This window comes from Dipodomys spectabilis, unplaced genomic scaffold (assembly GCF_019054845.1).
Source record: "Dipodomys spectabilis isolate Male_0828 unplaced genomic scaffold, ASM1905484v1 ptg000163l, whole genome shotgun sequence".
NCBI classification, from domain to species: Eukaryota; Metazoa; Chordata; class Mammalia; order Rodentia; family Heteromyidae; genus Dipodomys; species Dipodomys spectabilis.
Genome location: NW_024870840.1, coordinates 1,672,033 through 1,694,366, shown reverse-complemented (window position 1 = coordinate 1,694,366; position 22,334 = coordinate 1,672,033). Strand labels below are relative to the sequence as shown.

The 22,334-nt window shown below is 34.4% G+C and overlaps 1 protein-coding gene across 1 annotated transcript in view; it reads left to right on the top strand.

The window, feature by feature from the left end:
• The window catches only part of Mgat4c (MGAT4 family member C), a 199,375-nt gene that overhangs the window by 517 nt on the left and 176,524 nt on the right, over window positions 1–22,334 (top strand). The window lies entirely within an intron of this gene.

Here is a 22,334-nt window from a genome sequence, read left to right as displayed (position 1 = left end):
TAAAGTTTCTAATTGTTAAATGGCAGTCTTTGGGACAGTATTTCCAAAGTTGTGCCCCTACAGGAAAAGCAAAATTTGCCAAGGCAAGAAAAGGCTTGAGGTTCTGAAATGAACTTTTAGCCACTTTATACTCATACTTATCATTTTTATCTAAACAGATGCAAATAAAAGATATTTTCAAGAACAATGTAGGGAATTTTTCTTGGTATGTCAGAGAAGTTAAAATCATTTATTACATTGTTTTGCACACTATTGTTTTTACACTGCCTTTTGTGTATCAAAGAATCCTAAAAATAAAGCTTTACATGATCCAATCATTTGTCAGTAGTAACATTTGCATCCGAGGGACCTAATCCTGTAGCAAAACAAATAAATTTACATCTTGTTAACTGCTGCAGATATAGGTGATTGAATCTGACAAAAAGCTTGACGCCCTCAGTTACTCTTGAAAGCTCTTAATGGATTGAAAATGTTTACATGTTATCAAAATAATTTTTGAATGATGATTAGTGCTATAGCATATAGTAGAATATTATTTTATTTTAAAATTAAACCCAGGTTAATGTAGACTAAAAGTACAGAAAAATTAATTGATGCTATTTAATTCACTATTTTGTGTTTTGAAAGCACCTTTGCCTTTAAGAGTAAGAAACTTTTGAATAATGATTCAACCATAAGACTTTGTTTTGTTCATGGATTTCAGGCTTACCTGCGTTCTTCTTTATTATAGACTATCCTATCTTTGCAAATCAACATTTTAAATAGTTAGAAACAAAAAAAAAAAACCTGTAACATTCCAGTAGTATTTAAGGAAGCAGTGTTCTCTGAGCTATGTCACACTTCAGTATTTTCTACTAGTCCAGTCCTGTCTGGTAGCTTTTGACATTACTGTTGTTTGATTTGTCTCTTTCAGTCTGGGGAAACAACAACAATAAAAAAACTAAACTGATAGAAAGTGTCAAATTTTCAAATATGTTAGTAGAATCACAAGAATTCATATATAATCAACTAAACACCTAATGCTTGCAAATAGTTTTTTTTGAAATCTACCTTGCTATATTCTCAAAATTTCAAAGCTTAAAAGTAGGAATATAGAAGTTTTGGTAATGTGAACTCCTATGTATAATGATACACTGCTTTGAAATGAAGTGTGCTTTCATTTTTTCCCCCTTAAATATTCTAAAGTGGAATTGAGTAACTCAGGGGTATTGACTCTGTCATTTTCACAGGTGATCAATCTTCACCAAGGGTACAGCCTTCATTTCCTCACAATTAATTTTCTAAAAATCTATTTCTATCAACAATGAAGAAACTCTTACTCGGTCAATGAGCAGCCTAGACATTTAAATTGTTTTTTCCTCCTTTGTGTGTGGACATCTCTCTCACTATTAGCCATTGTGATCACAAAAGGACTGCTCTGATACTGATTGGGACATTACTCATTTTTTGAGTATTGTAAAGTGACTTTTAACAATAAAACGTGGATACAATGATACGAGCTATCTAGTGAATGGAGTTCTTTGACAGGGTTTTACATTTTATTTTATTATTTTACTTTTTATTTTAGAAAGTTTATAGCAATTTTTTTTTGCCACAAACTCCTCAAGAAGGACTTCCAGAACAGGGGACATAGGTCACCCTTGGACTACTGGGCTCTTTTTCCTTCCTTATAAGGCATATGTCTATTCTTTATAGAAGTTTACCTAATCATCATTACTACTATTTTTAATTCTCAAGTGATTTTCTATGTAATATCATAAAGTACTTTATGCTGTATACCAAATTAAAATAGTACTCAGTGACAAGTTTGGCACATCTTAAAACTTGGGAAATAATTCAGAGTGACACAAACAAGTTGTGTTTTCTAAATATTCTTTGTGTATTCCAAATACTGAGTTCGATATGTGATTCCTTTGAAAATTATTTCACTGATTATTCCACTAATTATCTATTATACAATGAATAGTCATATTTCCTAAGCCTTCATTCTATCCTAGACTGCGGTTTCACACAATCATCTCTATCAACTTCCTGTAATGATTGAATTCAAGTAGCAGTTACTTTTCTTACTTCTCAGTTCAAGTATTGAACCAAAAGTTATATTTAATATCTATCAAATTTGTTTAGAGATGGTCAGTAAACCAACTTGTCTTTCTAGGCAACTTTGTTACTTATACAAAAAAATACAGTAATGATAATGTTTTAGTTTGGGATTATACTTTTACACAAGTGTATGTATGTTTAGGTGCATGTTTGGTGATTATACACTAAATATGTGATTTTTAAAGTTTAAAAGGTATTTTAGTGTTCATAATATCTCAATCTGAATAACTGGTCTCTGGTAAGGCAACTAGTATTGTGTAGCTAAAGAAATAGACATTAATAATGTGAAAATGATTCCCAGTCCTCACTCAATAAATCAATAATAGAGTAGGTAGGGCTAAGAAACAGATTTACAAATTTCATCACAATCAAGCAATAAATCAGTCTCTTACTTTTTTTTCACATATTTAGTCATCTAACTGCATGTTAATTTATTTCTGATTGCTCTGTTCCAAGTTCTCTTCTAAGTGCTTAGCATTTGTAACTGAACAATATAAAGGATCATGCTCTTTGGCATGCTGTAAATTTGTTTTTGTTTCTATTTTAAGTTCTCATCTTTAAGTTAAAACCAATAGAATATTTGTTTTTTGATGAATAAAACTTAGAGCTTTCCAAGAAACCGGAAACATGATTTGAGTGATAAACTTGTCTGTATTATGATGTTTTTATAGGTCTGTAATTTCTCAGATATGTTCTAATATAAAATAGATTTCTTCACATTTTATGGCCGTATGTTATAAAAAAAACAATGTATAATTGCTTTGTACTCTCGTTTGTTTTTAATGTAAGCCCAATGTGTAATTACTTTATATTCTTGTTTGATTCTTAATGTAAGCCCAGGAATATTACAAAAGTAAAGAAATTAAGTTGTTATAGACTCTAATATATGTATAATAATATATATCTTATATAATATATAACTGTATTCTATCATCAACCATTTTTGGACAAAGTGGTCTCATATTTCAATATATCAAGACAGCTATATGTTTATACTCTATTTTGTAATAAAGTCTTTAGTGGTAATAGTGGGTTGAGTTTACAATTGGTTTTCGTTTTGCTAGGACCTAGTAGCATAAACAGAGGATAACATTTCTTTTATCATTTCTTTTAATTAGCAGTCTTACCTTTCATATTATCCTAGTTTGTATCAGAATAAGCACACAATAGATCATATGAAGTCTAAGATCCATTTTTTTCAGTACTGACAAATTAATATTAGTACCTAGGACAATTGTACCAAAAGTGATATTTAATACCTATCAAATTTGCTTACAGATTTACAGTGATTTGAAAAGGAAAAAAAAGCCTGAAGTATAACTTCTCCAGAGAAAATCAACCTGTACATAGAATATATTAGCTGAAGATAAACCATTTATAGATGGTATCATTTAATTAGCTATTGAGGAGTCTAGAGAACTAAGTATGCATCATGATACACGTCAAACCTACCTACTTACATTTGACTTCACACAGAATATTTTGCAAATACTGTTTCATATTAGTGAAATATTTGCCTTAAACCCAATCGTTTTGGTAATACCAATATGAAATGTGCATATTTTTATTTTATTTTTTAATGTTGAGCTGTTGTACAGAGGGGTTATAGTTACATGAGTAAGGCAATGAGTACGTTACTTGTCGATCATTGCTACCCCTTCCCTTCCTTCTTCTTGTCCTACTATCCCTTCCCTCCCCCACCTTCCTCACTCTTCCCTCCTCTCCCGCCACCACCCCCCTTGCCACACAAAGTTGTAAAGCTCATTTCCCATATGTTGTCCTGTAGGTATCCTTGTTGCAACGAGTCATCCTGCGTTTTGTTATTCCCTTTCTCCTCCCCAGATTAGAAATGTGTATATTGAAGGAATAAAATTGGAATTAGATAATTAAAGGTATATGAGTATGCTTTTTATATGCCTTCCATTTAGTCTCAGAAGACTTGGCCTAGGAAGTTGCCCTTTTAATGGCTTAATAATTATAAAGAATTTTCATTCTTTCAGAGCTACAGTTTCTCATATCAGAATTGCCTAAACTGGCCATAGTAATAATAATAGCCTTCTCTGGACATAACCCAGAGTAATTAAATATGACTGCTTTGTTAAGACGTTCCAGGAGGCACTGGGCCTTACATTTAGCTATATTTCCCTAATGATATCCTCCGAATTAATTTTGATAATGTTTATGATAAGAAAAACTTAAACTGGTTTCAGATCAATTTTAATGTTAATTGCTACCTGAAGAAAAGACTTGGTTGCTTTTCTCTGTCACTGATTTCAGTGGCAAAATATTTAGCATAACAAAGTGCTTGTCTTGGCCACAGAAGTGAGTCTACTCTTGTACCATACTGAACAACTCAACCTGCATCATCACAGCATTTGCATCCATATAGAGACTACATTATTAATAGAACTGAGTATACATATTGGTGTTGAAAAGTCACCCAAATGAAGCATTATGCTGACTGAAAGTTAGGAAATTGGATAGGATAAGATAAAATCTCTTGTGATTGACATAGCAAGTTGTAAAGGTAAATTTCAGAAACTTTCATCAATTTTTATAGAAAAAAAATGTATTATCAGGTGAGCAAACTGTTCTGATCAGTCAAGCAAGACAACAGCAGATGTTTCCCAAGGCATTTTTGTTTGTTTGCATGCACTAAGGTGCTTATTCTTACATGGTTTCTGGCACCAGGCTACGTGAGTGTAATATCTTCTCCACACCTTTCAGCCATATGTCTTCATATAAAGATAAGGAAAATAAAAGTACTGTCATCGGTCTCACAATATTGTGAAATATCTCATAAACCCTGAAAAAGTACATTATATATAGTAAATGCTCAATTAACATTTCCTTTTGTTGTTATTTGTGTTGTTACTGACTTTGTGTGTGTGTGTGTGTGTGTGTGTGTGTGTGTGTGTGTGTGTGTGTGTGTATGCATGTCAGCATGCATGTATTTTAGTTAATTTGGGAGACTACTTACTCATTGATATCTACCAATGTTATAATTTTGGAATATTAGAATATCCAAAATTTTGGCAATCAATAGTACTATTTACTTTTAAAACAATGGTTTTACACAAAGGTTTACTACTCACTACATATAAGATATCTGATGTGACTTAGATCTTACTTTTATTAGTGAAATTTTTATTTTACTTTTGTAAAAACTGGATTAAACTATTTTACATGGTTTCTGTAATTCTAAATTTACATGATGCTGGACACCATACATACATACATACATACATATACAGAAATATAACTGTATGACACTAATGAAACTCAGACTTTTACTAGTATTACCTCATTTTTGGTATTTTACATGAATCAATGAAAGTTTGAAAACTATAGTTGTAAATGAATTTATTTCCCAATCTATGTAATAGCAAGTACAGCTTTCCAGCAAGTTATTTCATGTGGGTGGGTGAGAAAGGGGTGACAAAATTAAACTAAAGTATCTTTTTAAAACCCAAGCATAACACAATATTTAAGGCCAAATAAGACTGTCCTTATTTCAGAAATCAGATTTTGTATGTAAATGTAAATGTAAATATTCTATGTAAATATGTGTGGTTGGCTTGCTTTGTTTTGTTTTAATGGCGAAATTGTCATAGGTCTATCATTAGGTCAGAAGAGATGTAAATAAAATATAATTTTAAAATATCACTTTCCTGGGATTTATGTTCTTGCACAAAATTTAGGTATTAATGGAAGTGTAAAAAATGAAAAAAATCCCACACTCAAGAAGTGTTATTCTTCATTTCTAAAAACTCTGACTCAACTTATAAATTTTTAATAATTAGATCTACAATTGAGCATTTATATCATGCCAACAATGGGCAAAATGCAACTGTTCTCAAGGAATTCAGAGTTTGGAGCAAGCACAAGATTATACATAAATAACTGTAACTTGTTATAGGACTTTATACCACACACATTTGCACAAAGAACTTGTGATACAGTCTCAGTACAAGGCAGGAAAGTCTTAACTATTAAATTTCTAAAAATAAGTAGAAAAAATTTTCAGTAAAGTTGAGTAGTAGGTATTGCATACAGAGTAGCCTTTAATAAGTCAGAATGATAGGAGAAAGGACAATGTGATTGAGTAAGGACTTGGTGTTCAGCATGAGTGAAAGGAGGAGTGAAATAGAGCTGAAAATTATTACTCAAGTACCAGAACATCTGCTGGTTGTAAATAACCACTGAGGATTACTGGCCACTTGGTTGGAGCATTGAAGTAGATCTTCAGCATTGTAAATGCATTTAAGACCTGGAATGAAATAGATTACTGTGGCTTTGAGTAAATGGATGAAATAACCAAAACCAAATCAAAACAAAACAAAAATCCTAAAGGAAATAGGAGCCAGGGTTATCTGGGACTATTAGAACAGTCTGACACATACATGTACACAAAAACAAACAAAAACCCAGAAAAGTACCAGAGAATTAACAACGTTACATCTCAACTACTGTTACTAGATTTCTTTATTTTAATATTTTTATTGTAAAGCTACTGTACAGAGGGGTTGCAGTTATATGAGTAAGGTAATGAGTATTTTTCCTATGGAGCATTGTTACCCCCTCCTTTGTTTTTCTCCTACTGTTCCCTCCCCACCTCCTCTCTCCCCCCCTCCCCCCCCGGAAGTTGTGAAGTTTGTTTTCAATATAGTGTCTTGTATGTCTCATTGTTACAATGGGTCAACCTGCTGTTACTAGATTTCTTACTTCAATAATTTATTCCAAATAATGGGTGGTATTCAGTAGCATGACCAACTACTTAAAAATACATGTGATTGAATTAGTGAAATGTCAGAGTTTGGAACTCATTGATTTCATTGAAGTTAGCTAAGGATAGAAACTATGTGATCCTGAATAATGACATATCTTAATACAGGATGGGATCAGCTGGAAGATACAGAAGAATGAAACCTCCTTTTCAGTGAATTAAAAAAATAATTAGTTTTAAAATTAGTGAAAACACCATAATGGCCATTATTAAATAATAATTTAAAAATATGAATGGACTATGTCGTTACCCTGCACTCTAAGATTTTTCTTACAGTGGCAAGTGATTTGTGGTACATTATTTCATTATGGAGGAAGAGAGAGAGAGATACTAAACCTAAAGATTAGATTAACTAAGTTCACAAATTTTACATAAGAGTGTCACAGCAATCTTTATTCTAAGTTCATCCCCTTATACAATAATGATGTGTTAATACAGAACATCTAATGGATCAAATCAGTTAAGCATTGTGTATGGCCTCTTCTAATGCCTTTGTATATCTGCTCTCTATTGGGTGATGGATAGAGAAGATGAGTTCCTGAGGAACTCCTTTCTGTTTGCCTAGAAATGTATAACAATGTTGCATGAGAGGCTGATGTGATAGCTGTAGTGTAAGGTAGAGAACATGGTCCTAAGGTGGGAAATGTGAGGAAATATCACATAAGAGTGTTGAGGTTCTTGCAAGGTATATGTAAAGAAATACAAAAAACAGCCACAAAACTCATTGACAGTAAGATTTCATAAAGAATATTTTATATTGTAAAAGCCAGATATTTTTCCAAATTCTTCTTTGAATAACCATAGCAAAGAAAAATTTTAGCAGAATTTTATTAAATTTATATGTGACCTCTGAGAGAGAGGATAAAGGAAATAAAGGAAGAAAGGAAGGAGAAAGGGAGAAAAGGAGGGAGGGAAGGAAAGAAAGTAAAGGCGATAGTAATGTGGACAGACATGATATCTTTTAGGTCTGTATGATAGAGATATCCATTAGTGACTAAACACAATATATCTTGCAGGCATTGGACATAGATTGTGCATATGTGATTAGATGATATCACCCAGAGAAGAAGCTTTATCAAATCCCACTAATTAGAGGTTGTGAACAGGAGACAGAGCAAAAAAAGGAGACTCAGAATGAAAGAGAATGAAATCTAAACTTTTAACTTTCTATTAAAAAGGAAATGATGATTCCAGTTGTAGGAATTCCATTCACTTCTCTCTTGAAAATAATGCAATTTATTTGCATTAACCTCCACACCCTCTCTTCTATTTTCTAGTCACCTATAACTCCCTCATGGCTTTCCATTACTTATAAGTAATGACAAAAGTAAAATAATTCAGAAGCTCAGAATAGTGGTTTGCTTTTTCCAGAAAAACATAGTCTCGTTTTATCTCTCTTAATGTCTCTTCTACCTTCCATTACTGAGAATTAGCTTTATCATGCTCTTTGGTTGGCAGAGGATACTCTGAAACTTTATGTATTTCCTCTTGTTCACTAGACAGCACTCAGTAAAATAAGTGCTTTAGGAAGTAAAGACAACTTAGTAAGTGAAATATAATAATAATGTTTTAGGAAATGAAAAGATATCTCTATAGAACTTGGGAGGGAAGGGGAAAGGAGAAAATGAGGGAGAGGTGACACTGTTAAAGAAAGTTATTCAATACCTGACTTAGGTAACTGTAACCCCTCTGTATATTTCCTTTACAATAAAAAAAAAATCTCTCCTCAACTTCCTGTCCACACCAGAGCTCTATAATAAAAGATCTTAAAATATTGTTTAATATTTTCAAATGTTGGAAGTTTTTTTTCATAGATCAATTCATTAATGCTCATTTTTCTCAGTATACTAAAGTATTAGCCAGGTAATAACAGAGTCTGTTTTAAATCACTGGCAACCAAGTTAATGTCTGGAGTAAGGAGATGGCTCAATAAATATAGTTGAACAAATGAATAGTGTGAGAAACTAGAAACTGGCTGTCTAGTAACTACCAACCACAGAAAGAAAATAGACTTTCATGAGAGCATTAATACAATGTTTCTCATCTTTCTAGTTGCCTTCTAATTAATATGTGGAAGATTTCATCATTAATTACATTATGTACTTAAATACATAGACTGTACATTTATGTGCAGAATAATAAAAATGCTATAGTATTTACTTGCAGACTTTGTTATACATATATTAATACTAGTTTAGGGTACACAGATCATTGAAGGATTTGGAGATGTGACAACGCAGCAGAGAAACAGAGTGAGTAGCTGTGACAAACCTGTATCAGAATGTAATGGATGGTACTGAAACTACAGAGTGCAATTGAGTATATAGTGGTCAACTGCATGAAAGGCAGCAGAAAGTTTCAAAATATAGGAACAAAGAAAACTGCACTTAAATTGAAGGGGAGGTCATCACTGGCCTCAAAGAAAAGTAGTTTCAGATGCCAGGCAGCAAGGAGTCCAGCAGGAAATTGATAGTTAGGAATTGAACTCATGTTCAAGCAATTTAGAACTGAAAAGAAAGAAAGACCTGCTAGACATCACTGTCAACTTTCAGAAATGGGAAAACTTTATTTAGTGGGCAAATGCATGAAAAAGTAGCATTAATCCTTGCAAGTTGGTCATCATGACTTTTTACAAACAAATATAATGTTTTATTAAAGAACTAGATTATATTTTAAAACTATCACAATTAGGAAAAAGTATTAAATCTAGCATTACAGAAACATTTTGATGGGCATTTATTTACTCACTAGCTAGCTTCTTCTTAGGATAATAATTTAATACAAAATTATTTGTAAACATATTGTAAGCAATTCATGTTTGTATTCAAGGAAGCAAATGAGCTTCCTAACATTAAGACTAGAAGCTTCCAGAAGATCACAAGATATTAAAGATGTATGACATACTAAGCAATATATGTGGTCTACTAAGTCGAAGATTCCATGTAATTTAAGAATTTTGAGAAAATAACTAAAACATTAAAAAGTTAGTTATATGTACAAAGTGGATATATGTGCACATATATAAATATATAGAATTATATTCTTACAATATGTAAAAATCTACATGCAACAGTGTAAAATTTATCTTAAAATTTGACTTCATATTGAAATATTCTCATAGTTTTATGACAATTATATTATTCTGGATTTGTGATTTGCTTTAAAACTTTCACTTTATTTGTTCTTAATTTCAGGGAAAGTCATATCTTTGAACAACCTAGACAGAAAAGAAATTTCACCTCTGATTTCAAAGCAGTCAGAAAAATAAAGGAAACAATTTGAGTAGTAAACCTGAAAACTGACATAGAACAGAGTTAGCTGTACACCATGGTTGCTGAAAAAATGAGGTCACTAAGAGGGTTTGAGATTGGAAGATCTCACAACAGTATGACACTTAGGTGGAATAAAGCATGTCCCTTTCCATGTAGCGAAGATGTTGTCTTGGCAGTGTGTAGGCAGGAAATCTAGACTCCAGACAACATGCAGAAGTGCAAAGGAAATCAAAGAGCAATTTGAGCATATGTGCTTGTACAAATATGAAGTCTAGACAGAGGTTGCTGGTGTCTGAAGTCAAAAAAAGGTGATCTAGGCTAGGCATCGAATGTCAGAAACAGGACTCTAGTTTCTGCTTTCTACATTAAGGAGTCAGAAATCTAGGGACCAAATAGCCTGATGCTTTATCCAGTTAGTTTGGACAGACATCCTGAGTTAAGAGAGGTTCCAGAAAAATCATCAGTAAAATTGGAACTCTACATTAGGTTTGTTGCTTTGTTGCTGAAAGACAGAATAATGACTTAAACCTCACTATTAGACATATTTATTTGCATTGTAGAAAGATTCTAATGATTGTTAAAGATGGGGGTTTAGAGCCAGCTAAGGTTTTAATTCCTGGTTTAATCACTTAGCCAGTGATGTGACCATGGACAGAAAAGTTTATCTTCCTTGTGCTTCAGTTACCTTTGGTTACACTATGAGAATGAAATTAGATCTTATATGCTACCCACTAAGCACCACATTGATGCCCAGGGCATGCTGGGTAAACCTTACACTCAGTTACTATTGCCGCCCACCCACTTCATGCTTCTGTTCTGTGGCTTCTTTTGGAATATGTTTCTTCTCAGAGAAGTGCGCTGTCATATTAACTCCTTTGTTTGTCTCATACCCTAGTTTGCCTGTTGCTACTGGTGATGTTTAAGGGTTTCCTATCAGAACTTCCTACATGGTGGCATGCAGTGTGTCTCTTTTGTGCCAAGTGAGCAGTCACACTTTCCTTACCAAAGTGTTGTAATTGATCTTTTCTCTTCCATTTCTCCCATTAGATTCTAAACTCTACTTCTTTAGAGATTTTGTAAATTGTATCCAGTACTTTATCAGCAATGTTAGCATGGTTAGAAGTCCATTAGATATTAATTAAATGACACTTCAGATGTAGATCATTGTGGGGAATCATAATTTCCATAATTTCCCAATTACTGCTTAATTTGGGGACTCATAATTAGAAAGCCAGAGTTGGAGGTTCTGGAGTTAAGAATGAACCACTTCTCTTCAATCTAGTATTAGAATGCCTAGCTACAGCAATAAGACAAGATGCAGACATAAAGGGGATCCAAATAGGGAAAGAAGAAATAAAACTCTCCCTCTTTGCAGATGACATGATCTTGTATTTAAAGAATCCCATAGACTCCACTCCCAAATTACTCAAGCTGATTCAAAACTTTGGCAAAGTAGCAGGTTATAAAATTAACCCCCCAAAATCAATGGCTTTTCTGTATGCAAACAATGAGAAAAGTGTGGCTGAAATTAGGAAAGCAACTCCATTTGTAATAGCCCCACAAAAAATAAAATACCTAGGAATTAACTAAAGAAGTGAAGGACCTCTATGATTAAAACTTTAATAGGTCATTGGAAGGAGTGCCTTTGAAAGGTGTAGTGGGATCTCAACTCTTTCCTCCCATCTTGTTTGCTCTCTTTCCTCCATGAAGTGTGTCTTCCCACCAGTACCTTCTGCCTCATTATTGGCCCAGAATCAACAGATCCACATGACCATAAACTGAAAATAGGAGCATGGAATGCAACAAAATCTGTGTTCTTTTAAGCTGATTTTCCTCAGGTATTCTGTCTCAGCAATAAAAATCTGATTAACACACACAGCTCATGCAAGATGCTGTTCTTACAGCTTTTGATAAACAACTTATGTTTCTTTTTCTGTCATTCATCTGTATTTGTGAGAAGCCAGCAAGCTCTATGAGTATTTACTCCTTCAAACTGGCTGGAGGGCTTAAAAAGTGTAAAGAATCTGTACAGGTGGACTTACAAATCATGACAGCATGCAGGATTCTAGCTATTCTTTTTCCTTCTGGAATCTTCTTACTATAAAGGAAATTTTATGTGACTTTTATATTGTTGTATAGCAAAGCTACATGGACGTAGGTGCTTAAAGAATATTTATCTCTTCCTTATTTTAACCCAATGATACAGGGCCTTAAAATGTAGAAAAAATAGTTTTTGTTTTGTTTTGTATTTTTTTCTTTTTTTGTCAGTCGTGGGGCTTGACCTCTGGGCCTCAGTGCTGTCCCTCAGTTCTTCAGCTCAAAGTGAGTACTGTACCACTTGAGCCACAGCTCCACTTACAAAGAAGAATTTCTAAATCAAGTATTTTGGTTGAGAATGATGTATTAGAAAACCAGAAAAAGTAATGGTTTGGGCCAGATAAGACCCCAACTGCTTCTTCCCCATTGTCCCCAAAATAAAATTATAGGCAACATGCTTATTGTAGATTTACAGAGGTGGACTAGGACTATATTAGTTGACATCAAGTGGAAGATCTGGAAAGAATGTTTTTGAGTTAGATACTCCTATTTTCTATCTATTAATTAAGATTTTAACTCTGATGGTATCATTGCAAGATACTCCTATTGGACACTACTATTATTGGACTTTTTATGCTAATGAAATCTCTTTGTCTTGAGCTCTCTTACTAGATAGACAATTCCCTTGTAATTCTAAAGGGTTTTGAGTGTCTACCAAAGCCTTAAGGAGCTAGAAGGTATGTAGCATTTGTGTGTGGGGGGGGGAGGAGAGAGAGGGGAGAGAGAGAGAAGTGTGCAGGTGGGGAGGGAGGTATTGCTTTACATAAAGATGAGGTTGGGAGGAACAGCTTCTCCATTTTCTTCTTTTTATCCCCTCAATATAACTCAAAAAAACAACCCAATATACTATTTTATGTGTCCTGAGACAAACAAAGTTAGCAAACTATCCTGAAAGCTGTAGTCCAAAGTCAACATTTCCTGATAAAAACAGAAACTACAGAGTGAAAATAGAAATCATATGCACAGATGAAGATATAGGAGAAAAAAGTTTGCAATGTGAAATTCCATTGCTACCTTCATGGAGGGAAAAAAATCAGAATATAGAATTTGGAGATGACTGTCAGGACTTCATTCAGCCTTTCAATAAGAAAAAAAATGATACAGATCCAAGTGTAAGACAGCGGGAACCTGAAACATTGTCTGTGTTTGCTGTGCCAGCCTTCCAGCCAGAGAACTAAAGGAATGTTGTTCCATTCCATTGGCCTTGCGGGCTCCTACCGACAGTTTTCTTCACATGTATCAATGTGTGCGTTGCTATGATGAACCTTGTCTTTTCAGTCTGTAAAAGGATTTGGATGTGTTATTCAACTTTCTATCACTGTGACAAAGTAGCTGAGAAAGTCACTTTTAAAGGAAGAAAAGATTATTTGGGCTACTGCCTTCAGTAATTTCATTCCATAGATATTTGGCTCGAATTCTTCTGGGCCTGTGGAGAGGCTGAACATCATGTCAGAGAATATGTGGAGGAATAAATCTGCCCACATCTCACATTATGGTGGACAGGAAGAGGGGAGAGGAGGAAGGGAGGAAGAGAAATAGATAGACAGACAGACAGAAAGACCAGGGTCCTAATATTCCCTTTAAGAGCATATTCACAGCAAACTTTCTTCTATTAGGCTCTTTATTTTAAAGGTTATACCACCTCTCAACATTGTCATACACCAGCAACCAACTTTTTAATACAGTGGCCTGGAGAAGACATTTGAGATACAAGCATAACTTTGGTCTACTTGTTGCTAACGCCCTATGAGCCAGCCATAAAGGACACCTGAGCTATTTCATAGGATAATTAAAAAAAAAAAAAGCTTATGGTTGGAGGCAATGTGGAGATAATTTATGTGACACTGGGAATCTCGTCAAGGTAAACCCGAGAGTTCTCCTCAATCTCCAACTTTTCCCTGATCACTGGTGCTGTGAGAACTTGTATGACAGTGCTGATTCAGGAAGAAGGGCTCTGTGTATCAACAACACTGTTGGCCAGGCTGCAGCAGAAGCCTGTGAGTACCATCAGTCTAGGCTCTCCTGGCATATGGCTGAGCAATTGCAGGTAAGGCTGGGATAGTTTTGCTTGGCATTTAGATGGAAACCCATAAAGTGCTTTCTAGCACAAAGTTGATAGTCAGGTCTGCGACCTGCGTCAGTGGTGGTGGTCAATGCCGTGTTGTGGGGCTGACTTCAAGTGGCTTTTCGCCTTGGGCAAAGCAACTCCGCCCTGAGACCAGTTGAGTCTTCCTACATTTTTTCAAAAATCTTAAGACTATGACCATTTAAAAAAAAATGTTAGCAGGAAAAAGAAAGCATTATGTATTTATGTGAGGGGAACTAGAGGTAAATGTGGAGAGACAATGAGATTGGGAAGTTTTAATTTTGCTCCATAGAAGTAAAGCTTAGATTAGACAAGAATCCCTGGGGAGTGCTAAATTCAGGGAGTGATTTTGTGTGTGTGTGTGTGTGTGTGTGTGTGTGTGTGTGTGCAGTATGATATTTGTATGGATATAGAGTGACTTCCTAGGGACTTATTAGTTGCAGGAAGGAACAAAAGTAATCATTACAGTGGAAAATTGATCAATAATTAATTGCATTTTCAAAATTAGCGTCACTACTTATAGACAGATGGCTATTACTTGCCCCCAGATTTAATTCTCAGAGGATACAATTGCCTGTGTAGAATGGTTAATCAAAAGCTAATCATGATGAATCATTAGATAAACTCAAGATGAGCACCATTATACTAAAATAGGAGCAGAGGAAATTCAATTTTTCAAAGCTGTCAATGACATAAAAAAATAACAAAATTATCACTGACATTCAATAAGGTTTCTCATGTGATTCAGGGTAAAAGAGGCTAATGAGACATACAATAAAAGTCAAACCCAATCCTAAATTTAATCCTGCACTGTAAGGATAAATTTTTTTCTCTAAAAATCTAGGGTCTAGACATATACTGTTATCTCTACATATTGTTTCCATACTAAATTATTGATATTGAGAAATTTCCTGTGCTTCTCTAGAAGACAAAAATTTAAAATAAGCATTAAATAGATGAAACTATTTGAAAGCACAAGGCTTAACCTAGTTTTGAAAGTAGCTCAGTTAATTAGCATTACTCTGGTGCTTTACCATTTCTTTAATCTATGTCTCACTTTTGAATGTTTTTAATTCTATTTTTATTTTCATTGCTTTTTGGTAAATTCATAATTATTTACAAACGAATAGCTTATAAAAGATTATTCTACAAATATTATTAAGGAAACATTGAATGCTATCAATTACATTTAATTTCCTCCCAGTTAGTATTATATAGATATATAAATACACAGTTCTTATCATAAGTATGACTGGAAAGGCTCATATAAGAGGAAGAGGTACAGATATCTGCATCTGGAGTTGTATATTGAATAAGGGACAGATGTATATAATGCTGTGTAACTCATCAATGTTTGAACTTAAAAATCAATCACCTAATATATGTACTCTTTAAATGAACAAAAACAGCATTTAATTCAGTTAAGTAAATATTAGTTGGTTTCTATGTTCTCGAAATACAGACTCAAAATTGGCATTGAAATTTTGATTTTCCAAGAGCTCATGTTTTTCTTGGAGAAAAATGGTTAAGATCTTTTAATCAATGAGAAAAGGTAGCTGAAATGCTGTTAATATACTGAAGACATATACACACACACACACACACACACACACACACACATATAATGTGTTCATTTTATATTTTACTCTCCCATTGATTTAATTACATCTTCACTAGCTGTTTTCTTTCGCTTACTTTTTTTTTTTTTTTTTTGCCCATCATGGGGCTTGAACTCTGGGCCTAGGGGCTATCCCTCAGCTCTTCAGCTCAAAGACAATGCTCTACCACTTGAGCCACAGAGCCACTTCTGGTTTCCTGAGTGGTTTATTGGATATAATAGTCTTGCAGAATTTCCTGTGGCTGGCTTTTAACCGTGATCCTCATACCTCAGCCTCCTGAGTAGCTATGATTACAGACATGAGCCACTGACATCTGCTCTTTTGCTTACCTTTTAAGAATGTCAGTAACATTTTCTTCTTTCCACATAAGAATATTGTAATGATTAATATTACAATTTCAATGGAGATTTGTAGATTTTACTTAGGAAGGCTATGAAGTAAATAGAAATAATAGAAAATAGAAAATAAATAGAAAATGGAAAATAAATAGAAAATAATTTTACTATTATCACTTGTAAAATATATTTCTTTGAAATATATTCAAGTAGGGAGAAAGAGAGAGAAGGATATATATATATTTTTTTTTTTTCAATTAATTTAAGGCATTCTGTGGCCCTTGGAAATTTCTGTGTAGTTGAGCATTTTACATTACAATTCATCTGCTCCTTCCTCTGAAAGTGTTAATGAAGGAACATATTTTTTCATATAATCAAATCCAGATTTTTTTATTCAAATCCAAAAAGTAGTGACTTTGGGGCAGTTACTTTTTACTCTACTGAGATTGAATCAAAGTTGGCCATGGACTCAGATGGCTCTTCTGGAACATGTCAAGTTTAAATAATGCAGTTACTTTGGAACATTTCCTAAAGGAAAAACCAAACAGAAGAACACAAACAAAACACCACTGTATAAAAACAATGTTAAAAGTCTATGTTCAGAAAGGATATTAAGGGTCAAACTTCCAAGATCACAGAAGCAATTTAGCCCAAGCCTACGGATAAGCCATGGGTCTAAGCATTTCCCATGGCACCGTACATTATCTTATTATTGAACAAGAAATTTACGATGTGCAACCTAAATGAAAATCTTAGCTTTTGAACATTGCTTCTATGAGTGTGAATAATGCTTTACCTTTCCTCAGAAGCTTTCACATTCATTACCTCATTTGAAAACCTCAGCTGCTGGTTCAATGGCTTTTGCATCCAATCATACTAGCTCTTGAGTAAATTTTTATTCTCCTTGTGACTGAAAAGAACACCTTCATTATAACCATAAATAATTCCATGTTTTATGGTGTCCTGGATGAAATATTGATTAGTGAGTAAAAAGGCTTATCAATTTGAAGCTAGCACATTATACAAATTTGGATCTGTGAGGGAGTTATATATGTGCTCTTTATATCTTTCAACACATTAGTACTGTCCCTTAGCTTAATTGATTTTTATCTATTGACGCTGAAAAAAAAATGAAACCTGAATTCAAACAATCCTAGAACTATATGCCTACACTTGCACAGAGATGTATTTTCTCCTCTTAGAGTAAATTTGAAAATCAAAATTGCAGAGACCAGATACTATAGTATTTTAAATAAAAATTATCAAAATGAATGAAATAGAACATTTGAACACTCAAGACAGATTCAGTTAGCTCAGAATCATTTTTTGGCAAACTACTCAAAGTATCTTATATGTATTTAGAGTTTGTGTTATTTACTACTCAATGAGAAGCCACAAGATACAATTTGCTTATTTTAATAAGTAGGGTGTTGTCTCCTTAGTAGGGAATTGATTAGAAAGGAAAACCAGTAAAGTATGTTGATATAACTTCCTAATTTTACCATGGATTCACAATATCTTTTCACTCTCCTTTTTTTTTTTTTTGAGTGGGGGTCCGGTCATGGGGACTGAACTCTGGGCCTGGGCACTGTCCCTCAGCTCTTCAGCTCAAGGCTAGCGCTCTACCACTTGAGCCACAGCGCCACTTCCGGTCACAATATCTTTTCAAAAAGTAAAGATAATACTATCATACAACCTAACTGAGCATGGAAACTATAGTGATAAAAACCTACCTGAAGTATACAAAAATGTTCACATATTTCAAATGAATTTACAACCACAGTATGCATATGTAATTTATCTCTATGAGATGTCAAACAGAGAACGAAGATAATAGTGTTTAGAACAAACTTTTGTTAATAGGAAATACAAAGTTGTATATTTTTTCTTATGTAACCATAGGTGATTGATTTGATTTCTCTGACATTCACTGAAGACTAAATAATTGTATAGTATCTTTCAGAGTTCTAAATTACATGTTATACATGTTATACTTGTTGTCTTTATTTTAATGATGGCCAACATTTGTGCATTACTCATGTGCCAAGTCTTGATTGCACTAAATTTTTTTGGGGGGGGTCTGGTCGTGGGGCCTGAACTCTGGGCCTGGGCACTGTCCCTCAGCTCTCCAGCTCAAGACTAGCGCTCTACCACTTGAGCCACAGCACCACTTCCGGGTTTTTTTTCTTTTTTGCTTATGTGGTGCTGAGGAATCGAACCCAGGGCATCAGGCATGCAAGGCAAGCGCTCTACCACTGAGCCAACTTCCCAGCCCCTTGATTACTCTAAATTTTTAACTATATATCATTCTTTATGTCTCTATTAAGTACACTGCTTTCCTGAAGCCCTGCTTGGGACTTTAAAGTATGACTTTACCACGCCACAATTTGACAAAGAACAGTCAATGGTATTGAGGTGATTCATCTGTGTGTCCCTAAAATAGAATTTTTTTAAGAAAGATGTATTTGCTTAGTTTCCACTTTATTGTTCACTGAGATTGCTCATTTTTCTAAACAATATGATGCTTCTACCGAACATCATGGTCAGAAGATACAAACCGCTGATGGGCACCGGTGGCATGCTCATGGAGCTACTCAGGAGGCTGAGATCTGAGGATTGAAGTTCAAACCAGCCTGGGGAGGACCCTCTGTGAGACACTTGTCTCCAATTAACCACCAGAAAACCAGAAGTGGTGCTGTGGCCCAAGTGGTAGTGTGTTAGCCTTGAGCTGAAGAACTCAGGGACAGCACCCAGGTCCAGAGTTCAAGACCCACAACCCTCCTCCCCCCCACCCCCACCCCACAAAAAAGGAGAAAGATACAAACACTATTAAGAAACAATCGCCTAGGAAGTGGAGCTGTGGCTCAAGTGGTAGGTCGCTCGCCTTGAGCTGAAGAGCACAGGGACAGCGCCCAAGCCAAGAGTTCAAGGCCCACGACTGACCAAAAAAAAAAAAAGAAGAATCAATCGCCTAGATGACTTCTTAACAAAACTGTAAACTGGGATGACAGGATAAAATATAGAGAAAACAAATTATTTGTCCTTCAGGATAGCAAAATGAAATTATCTGCATGCTGTTACAATTTATCTTATTATATTAATTTAATATGTTATTTTAGGGTTCTTGTTTTCTCTCTTTCCTAATGCAGCATCTCTGATTTTTATGTTTATGAAACATTACTTTTGTTTGCATGAACTATACCTCTTAAATAATATAAAGCAAGTCAGAAAGACCAACCATGTGTCTATAAGTATGACCTGTAATATCCAATCTTCTCTTCATATTTTAATAGAGATAAATAGGAAGAAGAATTTGAACCTATTTAAGCAGTAGTATCAGTTCACTCTCAAGTGTGATGAAAGAATTTTAAGTGGCCATTTAAAAAGTTTGAAGAATGGGATATTGCTTGCCATTTTACTATGTCATATGATAAATGTTGCCAATATCTATATGCTTCCAAACTAATAGCTACTGTTAAGTATACGTTACATCTTCTACCTTGTCTCCCAATAATTCCCAAATGAAGAAACTTTGTTGTCAAAAACTTCAGAATAATTAAGAAGAGCACAAAGTTGGGGAGCAAACTTCAATTAGGTCATCTTTCTCTAATGTTTATCCAAACAATTTTATCAAATAGATGAAGGACTATTTTGTTCATCGGAAAGTATTTTTTGTGGTGTTCATATATAATATGTGTGTATTTTTCACATGCTTGGGTTTGTGTTAATATTAAATGGGGATGTCTACATTCTTCTTCCTATTTCTCATTCTCTGTTCCTCTTTCATTTTCCCTTATATTTATATACATGATATGTATAAATACATATACATAAGTATAATTACACATACAGAAAGAAAAAAATATACCCTATTAAAAATAATGTCTTTTCCAGGTACACAAATAGGGCTGAAGTCTTTAAAAAATGTGTCTATGAAAATCACAATGAATATTTCTGATTTTCTAGGAGTCATAGTTACAGAATATATTTGCTCTTATTCAGCTATATGTTTCTTCAATGAATTTTTATGTTGTTTCAAATTAAACTTGAAGTGGCAACTTGAATTCGACAACATGAGTCGTCTAATTAGTATGTACAATTACATTTATACCATTTTAACTGACTGTATTAGAGCTCACATCTCCCTGACTCCATCTTTCCTGTACATATGATGTTATAATTAATTGTCTCATTTTTAAAGTTCCAGAGATGAAACTCAGATTTATAAAGTACCTATTGAAATTGAGGTGAAGATAGAGCTGAGGATACAATTCAACTGCTAGAGCAACTGCCTAGCAACCACCATGTACTGAGTTCAAATTTTTTTTTTTGGTCAGTTGTAGGGCTTGGGTGCTGTCCTTGATTTCTTTAGCTCAAGGCTAATTCTTTAGCTCAGCACCAATTCTGGTTTTCTGGTGGTTAATTGGAGATAAGAGTCTCTCAGACTTTCTTGCCTGGGCTGGCCTTGAACCGCAATCCTCAGATCTCAGCCTCTTGAGTAGCTCACAGTATAGGCGTGAGCCACCAGCACCCGGCTAGAGTTCAAACTCTTGAGCCAGCAAAAATATAAGTAAGGCAAAGAGATGAAACTTTTCTGTGCCTCTGCTTTAGATGTCCTGCCAGCTGCAAGTAGTGAGATCACCAAGCCAATTAACACTGGTGGGCCTGAGAACTGTGAAGGACTTTCTCAAAACTGTACTGAGAAAAGTGTGCATTTTCAGTGACTGTGAATCTTCACTTTGTGTGTGTGTGTGTGTGTGTGTGTGCACGCGCGCATGTGTGAGCACCCATTCATGCCAGGACTATAGTATTAATTCAGGGACTGAACTGGTTTGCTTACTTGGTTTGCTTTTTTGTCTGGTGTACTACCATTTGGGCCATCTCTCATGCTCAGCTTTCTGTTAGCTAACTGGCAATGGAGTCTCTCAGACTTTACTGCTGGCTTTGATCTTCTAACCTCAGAATTTCGGTCTGTGGAATATTTGGGATTACAGGAGTGACACAATGGCATTCAATTTAGATTTATTTTGTGTGGTCATAGACCTTTTAGTTTACTGGAAAGACATACTACATTTTTATATAGTACTATGATATGATGTTGTGTATAGAGACATGAGTATAACTTACAACAGATCAACACTGATTCTGATACTCAATTTAGGAAGTTTGTTGTCACTGATTGTATTTTATTAAATTACATAGCAAGTGTTTATTTCAAACCTTCTTGATTTCAGGCACTGTATTTAATTCTAAGAATAACAATAATATACATTACTGAGTTTCTAGAGATTCTCAATAGTGAAAGAAATAGGCATGTCCTTCAAGATAAATACTTAAACTTGTCTACAGTATTTGGAGAAGGTTTACAAGAGGAGTATGCAGTAAGCTTAGAAATAACCAGTGCAAATCAGCCAGGAAAAAAATGATGCAGTATTTTAGGCACTATACTAAAATACTACAAGTTAAGCGAGAAAAGTCCCTATTGATCGATTTGCCACAAAGTCAGTGTGAGAAGAGCATCATTAGCTAACAGAGGCTCAGGGCTGTGGGGGCTGGGAAAAGATCAAACTGCAGAAGTGGTCAGGGAGGGGAGGAATTACAAAATGAACCTTAAAGCCTTAATATGAAGGTCTGGTTGTCAATATATGATACTGAAGAGCTTTAGACTTATGAAAAAATATGAAAATATTTATACTGTAAGACAACACTTTTTCTTCACCACTGATAGATTTACAAGTAAAAAATTGCTAATGTTAGTCAAGCACATGTTAAAAGTTAATGAAGAAAGAGATACTGTGACCTGATCAGAGACGATAACATGGATCAGAAGAAAATTAGATAAAATAGAGCAAGCAGAGCCAAACAAATGTGTGGTATGAATCAGAAAGCATAGGACTGGAGTTTAGGGGATAAACCTGACTTGGAAGAGAGAGGGCATAAAGTAAGCTACAGGGTTGGATGAACAGTACCCACTGTGGAAGAACAAAACAATGGAGTATTTTAGCTCATTTTCTTCATTTAGATGTTAATAGGAAA